This window comes from Coffea arabica, chromosome 11e, assembly GCF_036785885.1.
Source record: "Coffea arabica cultivar ET-39 chromosome 11e, Coffea Arabica ET-39 HiFi, whole genome shotgun sequence".
NCBI classification, from domain to species: domain Eukaryota; kingdom Viridiplantae; phylum Streptophyta; class Magnoliopsida; order Gentianales; family Rubiaceae; genus Coffea; species Coffea arabica.
Genome location: NC_092331.1, coordinates 39,921,895 through 39,939,270, shown reverse-complemented (window position 1 = coordinate 39,939,270; position 17,376 = coordinate 39,921,895). Strand labels below are relative to the sequence as shown.

At 39.0% G+C, this 17,376-nt stretch overlaps 13 non-coding genes across 13 annotated transcripts; all 13 read left to right on the top strand.

Annotated features, from left to right (window-relative positions):
- Positions 1 to 1,011: 1,011 nt before the first annotated feature.
- Positions 1,012 to 1,130, top strand: LOC140031163 (5S ribosomal RNA). The gene has a single exon (XR_011835084.1). It is a non-coding gene; the product is annotated as a 5S ribosomal RNA (ribosomal RNA).
- Positions 1,131 to 2,265: 1,135 nt separating this feature from the next.
- LOC140026545 (5S ribosomal RNA) lies at positions 2,266 to 2,384 on the top strand. Its single transcript, XR_011830489.1, has one exon. It is a non-coding gene; the product is annotated as a 5S ribosomal RNA (ribosomal RNA).
- Positions 2,385 to 3,506: 1,122 nt separating this feature from the next.
- Positions 3,507 to 3,625, top strand: LOC140026534 (5S ribosomal RNA). The gene has a single exon (XR_011830478.1). It is a non-coding gene; the product is annotated as a 5S ribosomal RNA (ribosomal RNA).
- Positions 3,626 to 4,750: 1,125 nt separating this feature from the next.
- On the top strand, positions 4,751 to 4,869 carry LOC140026523 (5S ribosomal RNA). Its single transcript, XR_011830467.1, has one exon. It is a non-coding gene; the product is annotated as a 5S ribosomal RNA (ribosomal RNA).
- Positions 4,870 to 6,004: 1,135 nt separating this feature from the next.
- Positions 6,005 to 6,123, top strand: LOC140031162 (5S ribosomal RNA). The gene has a single exon (XR_011835083.1). It is a non-coding gene; the product is annotated as a 5S ribosomal RNA (ribosomal RNA).
- A 1,135-nt stretch (positions 6,124 to 7,258) lies between these two features.
- On the top strand, positions 7,259 to 7,377 carry LOC140026512 (5S ribosomal RNA). Its single transcript, XR_011830456.1, has one exon. It is a non-coding gene; the product is annotated as a 5S ribosomal RNA (ribosomal RNA).
- Positions 7,378 to 8,499: 1,122 nt separating this feature from the next.
- On the top strand, positions 8,500 to 8,618 carry LOC140026501 (5S ribosomal RNA). The gene has a single exon (XR_011830445.1). It is a non-coding gene; the product is annotated as a 5S ribosomal RNA (ribosomal RNA).
- A 1,122-nt stretch (positions 8,619 to 9,740) lies between these two features.
- Positions 9,741 to 9,859, top strand: LOC140026490 (5S ribosomal RNA). Its single transcript, XR_011830434.1, has one exon. It is a non-coding gene; the product is annotated as a 5S ribosomal RNA (ribosomal RNA).
- A 1,135-nt stretch (positions 9,860 to 10,994) lies between these two features.
- On the top strand, positions 10,995 to 11,113 carry LOC140031161 (5S ribosomal RNA). The gene has a single exon (XR_011835082.1). It is a non-coding gene; the product is annotated as a 5S ribosomal RNA (ribosomal RNA).
- A 1,135-nt stretch (positions 11,114 to 12,248) lies between these two features.
- On the top strand, positions 12,249 to 12,367 carry LOC140026479 (5S ribosomal RNA). The gene has a single exon (XR_011830423.1). It is a non-coding gene; the product is annotated as a 5S ribosomal RNA (ribosomal RNA).
- A 1,122-nt stretch (positions 12,368 to 13,489) lies between these two features.
- Positions 13,490 to 13,608, top strand: LOC140029886 (5S ribosomal RNA). The gene has a single exon (XR_011833801.1). It is a non-coding gene; the product is annotated as a 5S ribosomal RNA (ribosomal RNA).
- A 1,122-nt stretch (positions 13,609 to 14,730) lies between these two features.
- On the top strand, positions 14,731 to 14,849 carry LOC140026468 (5S ribosomal RNA). Its single transcript, XR_011830412.1, has one exon. It is a non-coding gene; the product is annotated as a 5S ribosomal RNA (ribosomal RNA).
- A 1,455-nt stretch (positions 14,850 to 16,304) lies between these two features.
- Positions 16,305 to 16,423, top strand: LOC140030791 (5S ribosomal RNA). Its single transcript, XR_011834710.1, has one exon. It is a non-coding gene; the product is annotated as a 5S ribosomal RNA (ribosomal RNA).
- Positions 16,424 to 17,376: the final 953 nt, after the last annotated feature.

Here is a 17,376-nt window from a genome sequence, read left to right as displayed (position 1 = left end):
GAGACAAATCAGGAACGGTACGGCTCGATCAAAGCCCGGATCGTCGCTCAAATTTGTCGGCGCAAATGTATCACCGCAACTAGGGGTGGCAATTTTCGACACGACCTGAAAACACGACACGAACCTAACACGAAATTAATGGGTTTGGGTTGAGGTTTCGGGAATTCGGGTCAGAATCGGGTTGGACCCGATGAACCCGAAAAGAAAACCGGTCGATTTCGGGTCAACCCGTGGTGACCTGATATGACCCGATATGACCCGTTTACGAATTAAAAATAATTTAATAAACATAAAAATAATTTTATCTAACTAAACTAAGTTATTCTTTTTTTCAAAGGCATTAATTACTTAATCCTAAACGAATTTATTTAATTTGTGTGAAGTTGAAATTATTATACTTGGACAAATAATATATTATATTATTTTTCACTTTTGTATTGTTTTAATTTATTTTATATTTTGCTTGGGATAAAACACTTTTACGGTGTTTAATTTATTTTAGATTTGATTTGGAATCATTTATTTAAATTTTTATTACTTGATTATGTAATTAGTTTTGTGAGAAATTGATTTTATTAGAAATTACAGTGATAAATTAATAAATTAAAATTAAGTTTCGGGTCATTTCGGGTCGACCCGCCGCCCCGTAAACCAGAAATTTTCGGGTTCGGGTCAGCATACCTGACCCGTCACGGGTTGGCGGGTCGGTGTTCGGGTCAACAGATTTTCTGACGGGTCTGTTGACCCGAACCCGACCCGCCAACCTGATTTGGACCCGAATTGCCACCCCTAACTGCAAGCGTGAAGGATTGATTTCATGATAATTTAGAGTTGCGGGATGAGGGAAAAAAACAGGGTGCAAATCAATAACAAAAAAAAATATAAAGTAAATAAATAAAAGGATAAGAGGAAAATGCTTGAATTGACGCTTAAAATGAATTTCGGTCTAGAAAAGCCACACTGCTTCGCAGGACGGGGTAGTTTAAAAGAATAAAGCGAAAGGAACATGGCGGGTGCGATCATACCAGCACTAATGCACCGGATCCAATCAGAACTCCGAAGTTAAGCGTGCTTGGGCGAGAGTAGTACTAGGATGGGTGACCCCCTGGGAAGTCCTCGTGTTGCACCCCTTTCTTTTTTGTTTCGAAATCCAAATTTCCTATTCGTTCTTTATCCTGTAGTAATTTAGCTCCGTCGGAACGATTGCTTAATATTTTGCTTCTTGTCGAAGCGTGAAGGAGGATCTGAAGGCGCGAGACAAATCAGGAACGGTACGGCTCGATCAAAGCCCGGATCGTCGCTCAAATTTGTCGGCGCAAATGTATCACCGCAACTAGGGGTGGCAATTTTCGACACGACCTGAAAACACGACACGAACCTAACACGAAATTAATGGGTTTGGGTTGAGGTTTCGGGAATTCGGGTCAGAATCGGGTTGGACCCGATGAACCCGAAAAGAAAACCGGTCGATTTCGGGTCAACCCGTGGTGACCTGATATGACCCGATATGACCCGTTTACGAATTAAAAATAATTTAATAAACATAAAAATAATTTTATCTAACTAAACTAAGTTATTCTTTTTTTCAAAGGCATTAATTACTTAATCCTAAACGAATTTATTTAATTTGTGTGAAGTTGAAATTATTATACTTGGACAAATAATATATTATATTATTTTTCACTTTTGTATTGTTTTAATTTATTTTATATTTTGCTTGGGATAAAACACTTTTACGGTGTTTAATTTATTTTAGATTTGATTTGGAATCATTTATTTAAATTTTTATTACTTGATTATGTAATTAGTTTTGTGAGAAATTGATTTTATTAGAAATTACAGTGATAAATTAATAAATTAAAATTAAGTTTCGGGTCATTTCGGGTCGACCCGCCGCCCCGTAAACCTGAAATTTTCGGGTTCGGGTCAGCATACCTGACCCGTCACGGGTTGGCGGGTCGGGGTTCGGGTCAACAGATTTTCTGGCGGGTCTGTTGACCCGAACCCGACCCGCCAACCTGATTTGGACCCGAATTGCCACCCCTAACTGCAAGCGTGAAGGATTGATTTCATGATAATTTAGAGTTGCGGGATGAGGGAAAAAAACAGGGTGCAAATCAATAACAAAAAAAAATATAAAGTAAATAAATAAAAGGATAAGAGGAAAATGCTTGAATTGACGCTTAAAATGAATTTCGGTCTAGAAAAGCCACACTGCTTCGCAGGACGGGGTAGTTTAAAAGAATAAAGCGAAAGGAACATGGCGGGTGCGATCATACCAGCACTAATGCACCGGATCCCATCAGAACTCCGAAGTTAAGCGTGCTTGGGCGAGAGTAGTACTAGGATGGGTGACCCCCTGGGAAGTCCTCGTGTTGCACCCCTCTCTTTTTTGTTTCGAAATCCAAATTTCCTATTCGTTCTTTATCCTGTAGTAATTTAGCTCCGTCGGAACGATTGCTTAATATTTTGCTTCTTGTCGAAGCGTGAAGGAGGATCTGAAGGCGCGAGACAAATCAGGAACGGTACGGCTCGATCAAAACCCGGATCGTCGCTCAAATTTGTCGGCGCAAATGTATCACCGCAACTAGGGGTGGCAATTTTCGACACGACACGAACCTAACACGAAATTAATGGGTTTGGGTTGAGGTTTCGGGAATTCGGGTCAGAATCGGGTTGGACCCGATGAACCCGAAAAGAAAACCGGTCGATTTCGGGTCAACCCGTGGTGACCTGATATGACCCGATATGACCCGTTTACGAATTAAAAATAATTTAATAAACATAAAAATAATTTTATCTAACTAAACTAAGTTATTCTTTTTTTCAAAGGCATTAATTACTTAATCCTAAACGAATTTATTTAATTTGTGTGAAGTTGAAATTATTATACTTGGACAAATAATATATTATATTATTTTTCACTTTTGTATTGTTTTAATTTATTTTATATTTTGCTTGGGATAAAACACTTTTACGGTGTTTAATTTATTTTAGATTTGATTTGGAATCATTTATTTAAATTTTTATTACTTGATTATGTAATTAGTTTTGTGAGAAATTGATTTTATTAGAAATTACAGTGATAAATTAATAAATTAAAATTAAGTTTCGGGTCATTTCGGGTCGACCCGCCGCCCCGTAAACCTGAAATTTTCGGGTTCGGGTCAGCATACCTGACCCGTCACGGGTTGGCGGGTCGGGGTTCGGGTCAACAGATTTTCTGGCGGGTCTGTTGACCCGAACCCGACCCGCCAACCTGATTTGGACCCGAATTGCCACCCCTAACTGCAAGCGTGAAGGATTGATTTCATGATAATTTAGAGTTGCGGGATGAGGGAAAAAAACAGGGTGCAAATCAATAACAAAAAAAAATATAAAGTAAATAAATAAAAGGATAAGAGGAAAATGCTTGAATTGACGCTTAAAATGAATTTCGGTCTAGAAAAGCCACACTGCTTCGCAGGACGGGGTAGTTTAAAAGAATAAAGCGAAAGGAACATGGCGGGTGCGATCATACCAGCACTAATGCACCGGATCCCATCAGAACTCCGAAGTTAAGCGTGCTTGGGCGAGAGTAGTACTAGGATGGGTGACCCCCTGGGAAGTCCTCGTGTTGCACCCCTCTCTTTTTTGTTTCGAAATCCAAATTTCCTATTCGTTCTTTATCCTGTAGTAATTTAGCTCCGTCGGAACGATTGCTTAATATTTTGCTTCTTGTCGAAGCGTGAAGGAGGATCTGAAGGCGCGAGACAAATCAGGAACGGTACGGCTCGATCAAAGCCCGGATCGTCGCTCAAATTTGTCGGCGCAAATGTATCACCGCAACTAGGGGTGGCAATTTTCGACACGACCTGAAAACACGACACGAACCTAACACGAAATTAATGGGTTTGGGTTGAGGTTTCGGGAATTCGGGTCAGAATCGGGTTGGACCCGATGAACCCGAAAAGAAAACCGGTCGATTTCGGGTCAACCCGTGGTGACCTGATATGACCCGTTTACGAATTAAAAATAATTTAATAAACATAAAAATAATTTTATCTAACTAAACTAAGTTATTCTTTTTTTCAAAGGCATTAATTACTTAATCCTAAACGAATTTATTTAATTTGTGTGAAGTTGAAATTATTATACTTGGACAAATAATATATTATATTATTTTTCACTTTTGTATTGTTTTAATTTATTTTATATTTTGCTTGGGATAAAACACTTTTACGGTGTTTAATTTATTTTAGATTTGATTTGGAATCATTTATTTAAATTTTTATTACTTGATTATGTAATTAGTTTTGTGAGAAATTGATTTTATTAGAAATTACAGTGATAAATTAATAAATTAAAATTAAGTTTCGGGTCATTTCGGGTCGACCCGCCGCCCCGTAAACCTGAAATTTTCGGGTTCGGGTCAGCATACCTGACCCGTCACGGGTTGGCGGGTCGGGGTTCGGGTCAACAGATTTTCTGGCGGGTCTGTTGACCCGAACCCGACCCGCCAACCTGATTTGGACCCGAATTGCCACCCCTAACTGCAAGCGTGAAGGATTGATTTCATGATAATTTAGAGTTGCGGGATGAGGGAAAAAAACAGGGTGCAAATCAATAACAAAAAAAAATATAAAGTAAATAAATAAAAGGATAAGAGGAAAATGCTTGAATTGACGCTTAAAATGAATTTCGGTCTAGAAAAGCCACACTGCTTCGCAGGACGGGGTAGTTTAAAAGAATAAAGCGAAAGGAACATGGCGGGTGCGATCATACCAGCACTAATGCACCGGATCCCATCAGAACTCCGAAGTTAAGCGTGCTTGGGCGAGAGTAGTACTAGGATGGGTGACCCCCTGGGAAGTCCTCGTGTTGCACCCCTCTCTTTTTTGTTTCGAAATCCAAATTTCCTATTCGTTCTTTATCCTGTAGTAATTTAGCTCCGTCGGAACGATTGCTTAATATTTTGCTTCTTGTCGAAGCGTGAAGGAGGATCTGAAGGCGCGAGACAAATCAGGAACGGTACGGCTCGATCAAAGCCCGGATCGTCGCTCAAATTTGTCGGCGCAAATGTATCACCGCAACTAGGGGTGGCAATTTTCGACACGACCTGAAAACACGACACGAACCTAACACGAAATTAATGGGTTTGGGTTGAGGTTTCGGGAATTCGGGTCAGAATCGGGTTGGACCCGATGAACCCGAAAAGAAAACCGGTCGATTTCGGGTCAACCCGTGGTGACCTGATATGACCCGATATGACCCGTTTACGAATTAAAAATAATTTAATAAACATAAAAATAATTTTATCTAACTAAACTAAGTTATTCTTTTTTTCAAAGGCATTAATTACTTAATCCTAAACGAATTTATTTAATTTGTGTGAAGTTGAAATTATTATACTTGGACAAATAATATATTATATTATTTTTCACTTTTGTATTGTTTTAATTTATTTTATATTTTGCTTGGGATAAAACACTTTTACGGTGTTTAATTTATTTTAGATTTGATTTGGAATCATTTATTTAAATTTTTATTACTTGATTATGTAATTAGTTTTGTGAGAAATTGATTTTATTAGAAATTACAGTGATAAATTAATAAATTAAAATTAAGTTTCGGGTCATTTCGGGTCGACCCGCCGCCCCGTAAACCAGAAATTTTCGGGTTCGGGTCAGCATACCTGACCCGTCACGGGTTGGCGGGTCGGTGTTCGGGTCAACAGATTTTCTGACGGGTCTGTTGACCCGAACCCGACCCGCCAACCTGATTTGGACCCGAATTGCCACCCCTAACTGCAAGCGTGAAGGATTGATTTCATGATAATTTAGAGTTGCGGGATGAGGGAAAAAAACAGGGTGCAAATCAATAACAAAAAAAAATATAAAGTAAATAAATAAAAGGATAAGAGGAAAATGCTTGAATTGACGCTTAAAATGAATTTCGGTCTAGAAAAGCCACACTGCTTCGCAGGACGGGGTAGTTTAAAAGAATAAAGCGAAAGGAACATGGCGGGTGCGATCATACCAGCACTAATGCACCGGATCCAATCAGAACTCCGAAGTTAAGCGTGCTTGGGCGAGAGTAGTACTAGGATGGGTGACCCCCTGGGAAGTCCTCGTGTTGCACCCCTTTCTTTTTTGTTTCGAAATCCAAATTTCCTATTCGTTCTTTATCCTGTAGTAATTTAGCTCCGTCGGAACGATTGCTTAATATTTTGCTTCTTGTCGAAGCGTGAAGGAGGATCTGAAGGCGCGAGACAAATCAGGAACGGTACGGCTCGATCAAAGCCCGGATCGTCGCTCAAATTTGTCGGCGCAAATGTATCACCGCAACTAGGGGTGGCAATTTTCGACACGACCTGAAAACACGACACGAACCTAACACGAAATTAATGGGTTTGGGTTGAGGTTTCGGGAATTCGGGTCAGAATCGGGTTGGACCCGATGAACCCGAAAAGAAAACCGGTCGATTTCGGGTCAACCCGTGGTGACCTGATATGACCCGATATGACCCGTTTACGAATTAAAAATAATTTAATAAACATAAAAATAATTTTATCTAACTAAACTAAGTTATTCTTTTTTTCAAAGGCATTAATTACTTAATCCTAAACGAATTTATTTAATTTGTGTGAAGTTGAAATTATTATACTTGGACAAATAATATATTATATTATTTTTCACTTTTGTATTGTTTTAATTTATTTTATATTTTGCTTGGGATAAAACACTTTTACGGTGTTTAATTTATTTTAGATTTGATTTGGAATCATTTATTTAAATTTTTATTACTTGATTATGTAATTAGTTTTGTGAGAAATTGATTTTATTAGAAATTACAGTGATAAATTAATAAATTAAAATTAAGTTTCGGGTCATTTCGGGTCGACCCGCCGCCCCGTAAACCTGAAATTTTCGGGTTCGGGTCAGCATACCTGACCCGTCACGGGTTGGCGGGTCGGGGTTCGGGTCAACAGATTTTCTGGCGGGTCTGTTGACCCGAACCCGACCCGCCAACCTGATTTGGACCCGAATTGCCACCCCTAACTGCAAGCGTGAAGGATTGATTTCATGATAATTTAGAGTTGCGGGATGAGGGAAAAAAACAGGGTGCAAATCAATAACAAAAAAAAATATAAAGTAAATAAATAAAAGGATAAGAGGAAAATGCTTGAATTGACGCTTAAAATGAATTTCGGTCTAGAAAAGCCACACTGCTTCGCAGGACGGGGTAGTTTAAAAGAATAAAGCGAAAGGAACATGGCGGGTGCGATCATACCAGCACTAATGCACCGGATCCCATCAGAACTCCGAAGTTAAGCGTGCTTGGGCGAGAGTAGTACTAGGATGGGTGACCCCCTGGGAAGTCCTCGTGTTGCACCCCTCTCTTTTTTGTTTCGAAATCCAAATTTCCTATTCGTTCTTTATCCTGTAGTAATTTAGCTCCGTCGGAACGATTGCTTAATATTTTGCTTCTTGTCGAAGCGTGAAGGAGGATCTGAAGGCGCGAGACAAATCAGGAACGGTACGGCTCGATCAAAACCCGGATCGTCGCTCAAATTTGTCGGCGCAAATGTATCACCGCAACTAGGGGTGGCAATTTTCGACACGACACGAACCTAACACGAAATTAATGGGTTTGGGTTGAGGTTTCGGGAATTCGGGTCAGAATCGGGTTGGACCCGATGAACCCGAAAAGAAAACCGGTCGATTTCGGGTCAACCCGTGGTGACCTGATATGACCCGATATGACCCGTTTACGAATTAAAAATAATTTAATAAACATAAAAATAATTTTATCTAACTAAACTAAGTTATTCTTTTTTTCAAAGGCATTAATTACTTAATCCTAAACGAATTTATTTAATTTGTGTGAAGTTGAAATTATTATACTTGGACAAATAATATATTATATTATTTTTCACTTTTGTATTGTTTTAATTTATTTTATATTTTGCTTGGGATAAAACACTTTTACGGTGTTTAATTTATTTTAGATTTGATTTGGAATCATTTATTTAAATTTTTATTACTTGATTATGTAATTAGTTTTGTGAGAAATTGATTTTATTAGAAATTACAGTGATAAATTAATAAATTAAAATTAAGTTTCGGGTCATTTCGGGTCGACCCGCCGCCCCGTAAACCTGAAATTTTCGGGTTCGGGTCAGCATACCTGACCCGTCACGGGTTGGCGGGTCGGGGTTCGGGTCAACAGATTTTCTGGCGGGTCTGTTGACCCGAACCCGACCCGCCAACCTGATTTGGACCCGAATTGCCACCCCTAACTGCAAGCGTGAAGGATTGATTTCATGATAATTTAGAGTTGCGGGATGAGGGAAAAAAACAGGGTGCAAATCAATAACAAAAAAAAATATAAAGTAAATAAATAAAAGGATAAGAGGAAAATGCTTGAATTGACGCTTAAAATGAATTTCGGTCTAGAAAAGCCACACTGCTTCGCAGGACGGGGTAGTTTAAAAGAATAAAGCGAAAGGAACATGGCGGGTGCGATCATACCAGCACTAATGCACCGGATCCCATCAGAACTCCGAAGTTAAGCGTGCTTGGGCGAGAGTAGTACTAGGATGGGTGACCCCCTGGGAAGTCCTCGTGTTGCACCCCTCTCTTTTTTGTTTCGAAATCCAAATTTCCTATTCGTTCTTTATCCTGTAGTAATTTAGCTCCGTCGGAACGATTGCTTAATATTTTGCTTCTTGTCGAAGCGTGAAGGAGGATCTGAAGGCGCGAGACAAATCAGGAACGGTACGGCTCGATCAAAACCCGGATCGTCGCTCAAATTTGTCGGCGCAAATGTATCACCGCAACTAGGGGTGGCAATTTTCGACACGACACGAACCTAACACGAAATTAATGGGTTTGGGTTGAGGTTTCGGGAATTCGGGTCAGAATCGGGTTGGACCCGATGAACCCGAAAAGAAAACCGGTCGATTTCGGGTCAACCCGTGGTGACCTGATATGACCCGATATGACCCGTTTACGAATTAAAAATAATTTAATAAACATAAAAATAATTTTATCTAACTAAACTAAGTTATTCTTTTTTTCAAAGGCATTAATTACTTAATCCTAAACGAATTTATTTAATTTGTGTGAAGTTGAAATTATTATACTTGGACAAATAATATATTATATTATTTTTCACTTTTGTATTGTTTTAATTTATTTTATATTTTGCTTGGGATAAAACACTTTTACGGTGTTTAATTTATTTTAGATTTGATTTGGAATCATTTATTTAAATTTTTATTACTTGATTATGTAATTAGTTTTGTGAGAAATTGATTTTATTAGAAATTACAGTGATAAATTAATAAATTAAAATTAAGTTTCGGGTCATTTCGGGTCGACCCGCCGCCCCGTAAACCTGAAATTTTCGGGTTCGGGTCAGCATACCTGACCCGTCACGGGTTGGCGGGTCGGGGTTCGGGTCAACAGATTTTCTGGCGGGTCTGTTGACCCGAACCCGACCCGCCAACCTGATTTGGACCCGAATTGCCACCCCTAACTGCAAGCGTGAAGGATTGATTTCATGATAATTTAGAGTTGCGGGATGAGGGAAAAAAACAGGGTGCAAATCAATAACAAAAAAAAATATAAAGTAAATAAATAAAAGGATAAGAGGAAAATGCTTGAATTGACGCTTAAAATGAATTTCGGTCTAGAAAAGCCACACTGCTTCGCAGGACGGGGTAGTTTAAAAGAATAAAGCGAAAGGAACATGGCGGGTGCGATCATACCAGCACTAATGCACCGGATCCCATCAGAACTCCGAAGTTAAGCGTGCTTGGGCGAGAGTAGTACTAGGATGGGTGACCCCCTGGGAAGTCCTCGTGTTGCACCCCTCTCTTTTTTGTTTCGAAATCCAAATTTCCTATTCGTTCTTTATCCTGTAGTAATTTAGCTCCGTCGGAACGATTGCTTAATATTTTGCTTCTTGTCGAAGCGTGAAGGAGGATCTGAAGGCGCGAGACAAATCAGGAACGGTACGGCTCGATCAAAGCCCGGATCGTCGCTCAAATTTGTCGGCGCAAATGTATCACCGCAACTAGGGGTGGCAATTTTCGACACGACCTGAAAACACGACACGAACCTAACACGAAATTAATGGGTTTGGGTTGAGGTTTCGGGAATTCGGGTCAGAATCGGGTTGGACCCGATGAACCCGAAAAGAAAACCGGTCGATTTCGGGTCAACCCGTGGTGACCTGATATGACCCGATATGACCCGTTTACGAATTAAAAATAATTTAATAAACATAAAAATAATTTTATCTAACTAAACTAAGTTATTCTTTTTTTCAAAGGCATTAATTACTTAATCCTAAACGAATTTATTTAATTTGTGTGAAGTTGAAATTATTATACTTGGACAAATAATATATTGTATTATTTTTCACTTTTGTATTGTTTTAATTTATTTTATATTTTGCTTGGGATAAAACACTTTTACGGTGTTTAATTTATTTTAGATTTGATTTGGAATCATTTATTTAAATTTTTATTACTTGATTATGTAATTAGTTTTGTGAGAAATTGATTTTATTAGAAATTACAGTGATAAATTAATAAATTAAAATTAAGTTTCGGGTCATTTCGGGTCGACCCGCCGCCCCGTAAACCAGAAATTTTCGGGTTCGGGTCAGCATACCTGACCCGTCACGGGTTGGCGGGTCGGTGTTCGGGTCAACAGATTTTCTGACGGGTCTGTTGACCCGAACCCGACCCGCCAACCTGATTTGGACCCGAATTGCCACCCCTAACTGCAAGCGTGAAGGATTGATTTCATGATAATTTAGAGTTGCGGGATGAGGGAAAAAAACAGGGTGCAAATCAATAACAAAAAAAAATATAAAGTAAATAAATAAAAGGATAAGAGGAAAATGCTTGAATTGACGCTTAAAATGAATTTCGGTCTAGAAAAGCCACACTGCTTCGCAGGACGGGGTAGTTTAAAAGAATAAAGCGAAAGGAACATGGCGGGTGCGATCATACCAGCACTAATGCACCGGATCCAATCAGAACTCCGAAGTTAAGCGTGCTTGGGCGAGAGTAGTACTAGGATGGGTGACCCCCTGGGAAGTCCTCGTGTTGCACCCCTTTCTTTTTTGTTTCGAAATCCAAATTTCCTATTCGTTCTTTATCCTGTAGTAATTTAGCTCCGTCGGAACGATTGCTTAATATTTTGCTTCTTGTCGAAGCGTGAAGGAGGATCTGAAGGCGCGAGACAAATCAGGAACGGTACGGCTCGATCAAAGCCCGGATCGTCGCTCAAATTTGTCGGCGCAAATGTATCACCGCAACTAGGGGTGGCAATTTTCGACACGACCTGAAAACACGACACGAACCTAACACGAAATTAATGGGTTTGGGTTGAGGTTTCGGGAATTCGGGTCAGAATCGGGTTGGACCCGATGAACCCGAAAAGAAAACCGGTCGATTTCGGGTCAACCCGTGGTGACCTGATATGACCCGATATGACCCGTTTACGAATTAAAAATAATTTAATAAACATAAAAATAATTTTATCTAACTAAACTAAGTTATTCTTTTTTTCAAAGGCATTAATTACTTAATCCTAAACGAATTTATTTAATTTGTGTGAAGTTGAAATTATTATACTTGGACAAATAATATATTATATTATTTTTCACTTTTGTATTGTTTTAATTTATTTTATATTTTGCTTGGGATAAAACACTTTTACGGTGTTTAATTTATTTTAGATTTGATTTGGAATCATTTATTTAAATTTTTATTACTTGATTATGTAATTAGTTTTGTGAGAAATTGATTTTATTAGAAATTACAGTGATAAATTAATAAATTAAAATTAAGTTTCGGGTCATTTCGGGTCGACCCGCCGCCCCGTAAACCTGAAATTTTCGGGTTCGGGTCAGCATACCTGACCCGTCACGGGTTGGCGGGTCGGGGTTCGGGTCAACAGATTTTCTGGCGGGTCTGTTGACCCGAACCCGACCCGCCAACCTGATTTGGACCCGAATTGCCACCCCTAACTGCAAGCGTGAAGGATTGATTTCATGATAATTTAGAGTTGCGGGATGAGGGAAAAAAACAGGGTGCAAATCAATAACAAAAAAAAATATAAAGTAAATAAATAAAAGGATAAGAGGAAAATGCTTGAATTGACGCTTAAAATGAATTTCGGTCTAGAAAAGCCACACTGCTTCGCAGGACGGGGTAGTTTAAAAGAATAAAGCGAAAGGAACATGGCGGGTGCGATCATACCAGCACTAATGCACCGGATCCCATCAGAACTCCGAAGTTAAGCGTGCTTGGGCGAGAGTAGTACTAGGATGGGTGACCCCCTGGGAAGTCCTCGTGTTGCACCCCTCTCTTTTTTGTTTCGAAATCCAAATTTCCTATTCGTTCTTTATCCTGTAGTAATTTAGCTCCGTCGGAACGATTGCTTAATATTTTGCTTCTTGTCGAAGCGTGAAGGAGGATCTGAAGGCGCGAGACAAATCAGGAACGGTACGGCTCGATCAAAACCCGGATCGTCGCTCAAATTTGTCGGCGCAAATGTATCACCGCAACTAGGGGTGGCAATTTTCGACACGACACGAACCTAACACGAAATTAATGGGTTTGGGTTGAGGTTTCGGGAATTCGGGTCAGAATCGGGTTGGACCCGATGAACCCGAAAAGAAAACCGGTCGATTTCGGGTCAACCCGTGGTGACCTGATATGACCCGATATGACCCGTTTACGAATTAAAAATAATTTAATAAACATAAAAATAATTTTATCTAACTAAACTAAGTTATTCTTTTTTTCAAAGGCATTAATTACTTAATCCTAAACGAATTTATTTAATTTGTGTGAAGTTGAAATTATTATACTTGGACAAATAATATATTATATTATTTTTCACTTTTGTATTGTTTTAATTTATTTTATATTTTGCTTGGGATAAAACACTTTTACGGTGTTTAATTTATTTTAGATTTGATTTGGAATCATTTATTTAAATTTTTATTACTTGATTATGTAATTAGTTTTGTGAGAAATTGATTTTATTAGAAATTACAGTGATAAATTAATAAATTAAAATTAAGTTTCGGGTCATTTCGGGTCGACCCGCCGCCCCGTAAACCTGAAATTTTCGGGTTCGGGTCAGCATACCTGACCCGTCACGGGTTGGCGGGTCGGGGTTCGGGTCAACAGATTTTCTGGCGGGTCTGTTGACCCGAACCCGACCCGCCAACCTGATTTGGACCCGAATTGCCACCCCTAACTGCAAGCGTGAAGGATTGATTTCATGATAATTTAGAGTTGCGGGATGAGGGAAAAAAACAGGGTGCAAATCAATAACAAAAAAAAATATAAAGTAAATAAATAAAAGGATAAGAGGAAAATGCTTGAATTGACGCTTAAAATGAATTTCGGTCTAGAAAAGCCACACTGCTTCGCAGGACGGGGTAGTTTAAAAGAATAAAGCGAAAGGAACATGGCGGGTGCGATCATACCAGCACTAATGCACCGGATCCCATTAGAACTCCGAAGTTAAGCGTGCTTGGGCGAGAGTAGTACTAGGATGGGTGACCCCCTGGGAAGTCCTCGTGTTGCACCCCTCTCTTTTTTGTTTCGAAATCCAAATTTCCTATTCGTTCTTTATCCTGTAGTAATTTAGCTCCGTCGGAACGATTGCTTAATATTTTGCTTCTTGTCGAAGCGTGAAGGAGGATCTGAAGGCGCGAGACAAATCAGGAACGGTACGGCTCGATCAAAGCCCGGATCGTCGCTCAAATTTGTCGGCGCAAATGTATCACCGCAACTAGGGGTGGCAATTTTCGACACGACACGAACCTAACACGAAATTAATGGGTTTGGGTTGAGGTTTCGGGAATTCGGGTCAGAATCGGGTTGGACCCGATGAACCCGAAAAGAAAACCGGTCGATTTCGGGTCAACCCGTGGTGACCTGATATGACCCGATATGACCCGTTTACGAATTAAAAATAATTTAATAAACATAAAAATAATTTTATCTAACTAAACTAAGTTATTCTTTTTTTCAAAGGCATTAATTACTTAATCCTAAACGAATTTATTTAATTTGTGTGAAGTTGAAATTATTATACTTGGACAAATAATATATTATATTATTTTTCACTTTTGTATTGTTTTAATTTATTTTATATTTTGCTTGGGATAAAACACTTTTACGGTGTTTAATTTATTTTAGATTTGATTTGGAATCATTTATTTAAATTTTTATTACTTGATTATGTAATTAGTTTTGTGAGAAATTGATTTTATTAGAAATTACAGTGATAAATTAATAAATTAAAATTAAGTTTCGGGTCATTTCGGGTCGACCCGCCGCCCCGTAAACCTGAAATTTTCGGGTTCGGGTCAGCATACCTGACCCGTCACGGGTTGGCGGGTCGGGGTTCGGGTCAACAGATTTTCTGGCGGGTCTGTTGACCCGAACCCGACCCGCCAACCTGATTTGGACCCGAATTGCCACCCCTAACTGCAAGCGTGAAGGATTGATTTCATGATAATTTAGAGTTGCGGGATGAGGGAAAAAAACAGGGTGCAAATCAATAACAAAAAAAAATATAAAGTAAATAAATAAAAGGATAAGAGGAAAATGCTTGAATTGACGCTTAAAATGAATTTCGGTCTAGAAAAGCCACACTGCTTCGCAGGACGGGGTAGTTTAAAAGAATAAAGCGAAAGGAACATGGCGGGTGCGATCATACCAGCACTAATGCACCGGATCCCATCAGAACTCCGAAGTTAAGCGTGCTTGGGCGAGAGTAGTACTAGGATGGGTGACCCCCTGGGAAGTCCTCGTGTTGCACCCCTCTCTTTTTTGTTTCGAAATCCAAATTTCCTATTCGTTCTTTATCCTGTAGTAATTTAGCTCCGTCGGAACGATTGCTTAATATTTTGCTTCTTGTCGAAGCGTGAAGGAGGATCTGAAGGCGCGAGACAAATCAGGAACGGTACGGCTCGATCAAAGCCCGGATCGTCGCTCAAATTTGTCGGCGCAAATGTATCACCGCAACTAGGGGTGGCAATTTTCGACACGACCTGAAAACACGACACGAACCTAACACGAAATTAATGGGTTTGGGTTGAGGTTTCGGGAATTCGGGTCAGAATCGGGTTGGACCCGATGAACCCGAAAAGAAAACCGGTCGATTTCGGGTCAACCCGTGGTGACCTGATATGACCCGATATGACCCGTTTACGAATTAAAAATAATTTAATAAACATAAAAATAATTTTATCTAACTAAACTAAGTTATTCTTTTTTTCAAAGGCATTAATTACTTAATCCTAAACGAATTTATTTAATTTGTGTGAAGTTGAAATTATTATACTTGGACAAATAATATATTATATTATTTTTCACTTTTGTATTGTTTTAATTTATTTTATATTTTGCTTGGGATAAAACACTTTTACGGTGTTTAATTTATTTTAGATTTGATTTGGAATCATTTATTTAAATTTTTCGATTTCGGGTCAACCCGTGGTGACCTGATATGACCCGATATGACCCGTTTACGAATTAAAAATAATTTAATAAACATAAAAATATTTTTATCTAACTAAACTAAGTTATTCTTTTTTTCAAAGGCATTAATTACTTAATCCTAAACGAATTTATTTAATTTGTGTGAAGTTGAAATTATTATACTTGGACAAATAATATATTATATTATTTTTCACTTTTGTATTGTTTTAATTTATTTTATATTTTGCTTGGGATAAAACACTTTTACGGTGTTTAATTTATTTTAGATTTGATTTGGAATCATTTATTTAAATTTTTATTACTTGATTATGTAATTAGTTTTGTGAGAAATTGATTTTATTAGAAATTACAGTGATAAATTAATAAATTAAAATTAAGTTTCGGGTCATTTCGGGTCGACCCGCCTCCCCGTAAACCTGAAATTTTCGGGTTCGGGTCAGCATACCTGACCCGTCACGGGTTGGCGGGTCGGGGTTCGGGTCAACAGATTTTCTGGCGGGTCTGTTGACCCGAACCCGACCCGCCAACCTGATTTGGACCCGAATTGCCACCCCTAACTGCAAGCGTGAAGGATTGATTTCATGATAATTTAGAGTTGCGGGATGAGGGAAAAAAACAGGGTGCAAATCAATAACAAAAAAAAATATAAAGTAAATAAATAAAAGGATAAGAGGAAAATGCTTGAATTGACGCTTAAAATGAATTTCGGTCTAGAAAAGCCACACTGCTTCGCAGGACGGGGTAGTTTAAAAGAATAAAGCGAAAGGAACATGGCGGGTGCGATCATACCAGCACTAATGCACCGGATCCCATCAGAACTTCGAAGTTAAGCGTGCTTGGGCGAGAGTAGTACTAGGATGGGTGACCCCCTGGGAAGTCCTCGTGTTGCACCCCTCTCTTTTTTGTTTCGAAATCCAAATTTCCTATTCGTTCTTTATCCTGTAGTAATTTAGCTCCGTCGGAACGATTGCTTAATATTTTGCTTCTTGTCGAAGCGTGAAGGAGGATCTGAAGGCGCGAGACAAATCAGGAACGGTACGGCTCGATCAAAGCCCGGATCGTCGCTCAAATTTGTCGGCGCAAATGTATCACCGCAACTAGGGGTGGCAATTTTCGACACGACCTGAAAACACGACACGAACCTAACACGAAATTAATGGGTTTGGGTTGAGGTTTCGGGAATTCGGGTCAGAATCGGGTTGGACCCGATGAACCCGAAAAGAAAACCGGTCGATTTCGGGTCAACCCGTGGTGACCCGATATGACCCGTTTACGAATTAAAAATAATTTAATAAACATAAAAATAATTTTATCTAACTAAACTAAGTTATTCTTTTTTTCAAAGGCATTAATTACTTAATCCTAAACGAATTTATTTAATTTGTGTGAAGTTGAAATTATTATACTTGGACAAATAATATATTATATTATTTTTCACTTTTGTATTGTTTTAATTTATTTTATATTTTGCTTGGGATAAAACACTTTTACGGTGTTTAATTTATTTTAGATTTGATTTGGAATCATTTATTTAAATTTTTATTACTTGATTATGTAATTAGTTTTGTGAGAAATTGATTTTATTAGAAATTACAGTGATAAATTAATAAATTAAAATTAAGTTTCGGGTCATTTCGGGTCGACCCGCCGCCCCGTAAACCTGAAATTTTCGGGTTCGGGTCAGCATACCTGACCCGTCACGGGTTGGCGGGTCGGGGTTCGGGTCAACAGATTTTCTGGCGGGTCTGTTGACCCGAACCCGACCCGCCAACCTGATTTGGACCCGAATTGCCACCCCTAACTGCAAGCGTGAAGGATTGATTTCATGATAATTTAGAGTTGCGGGA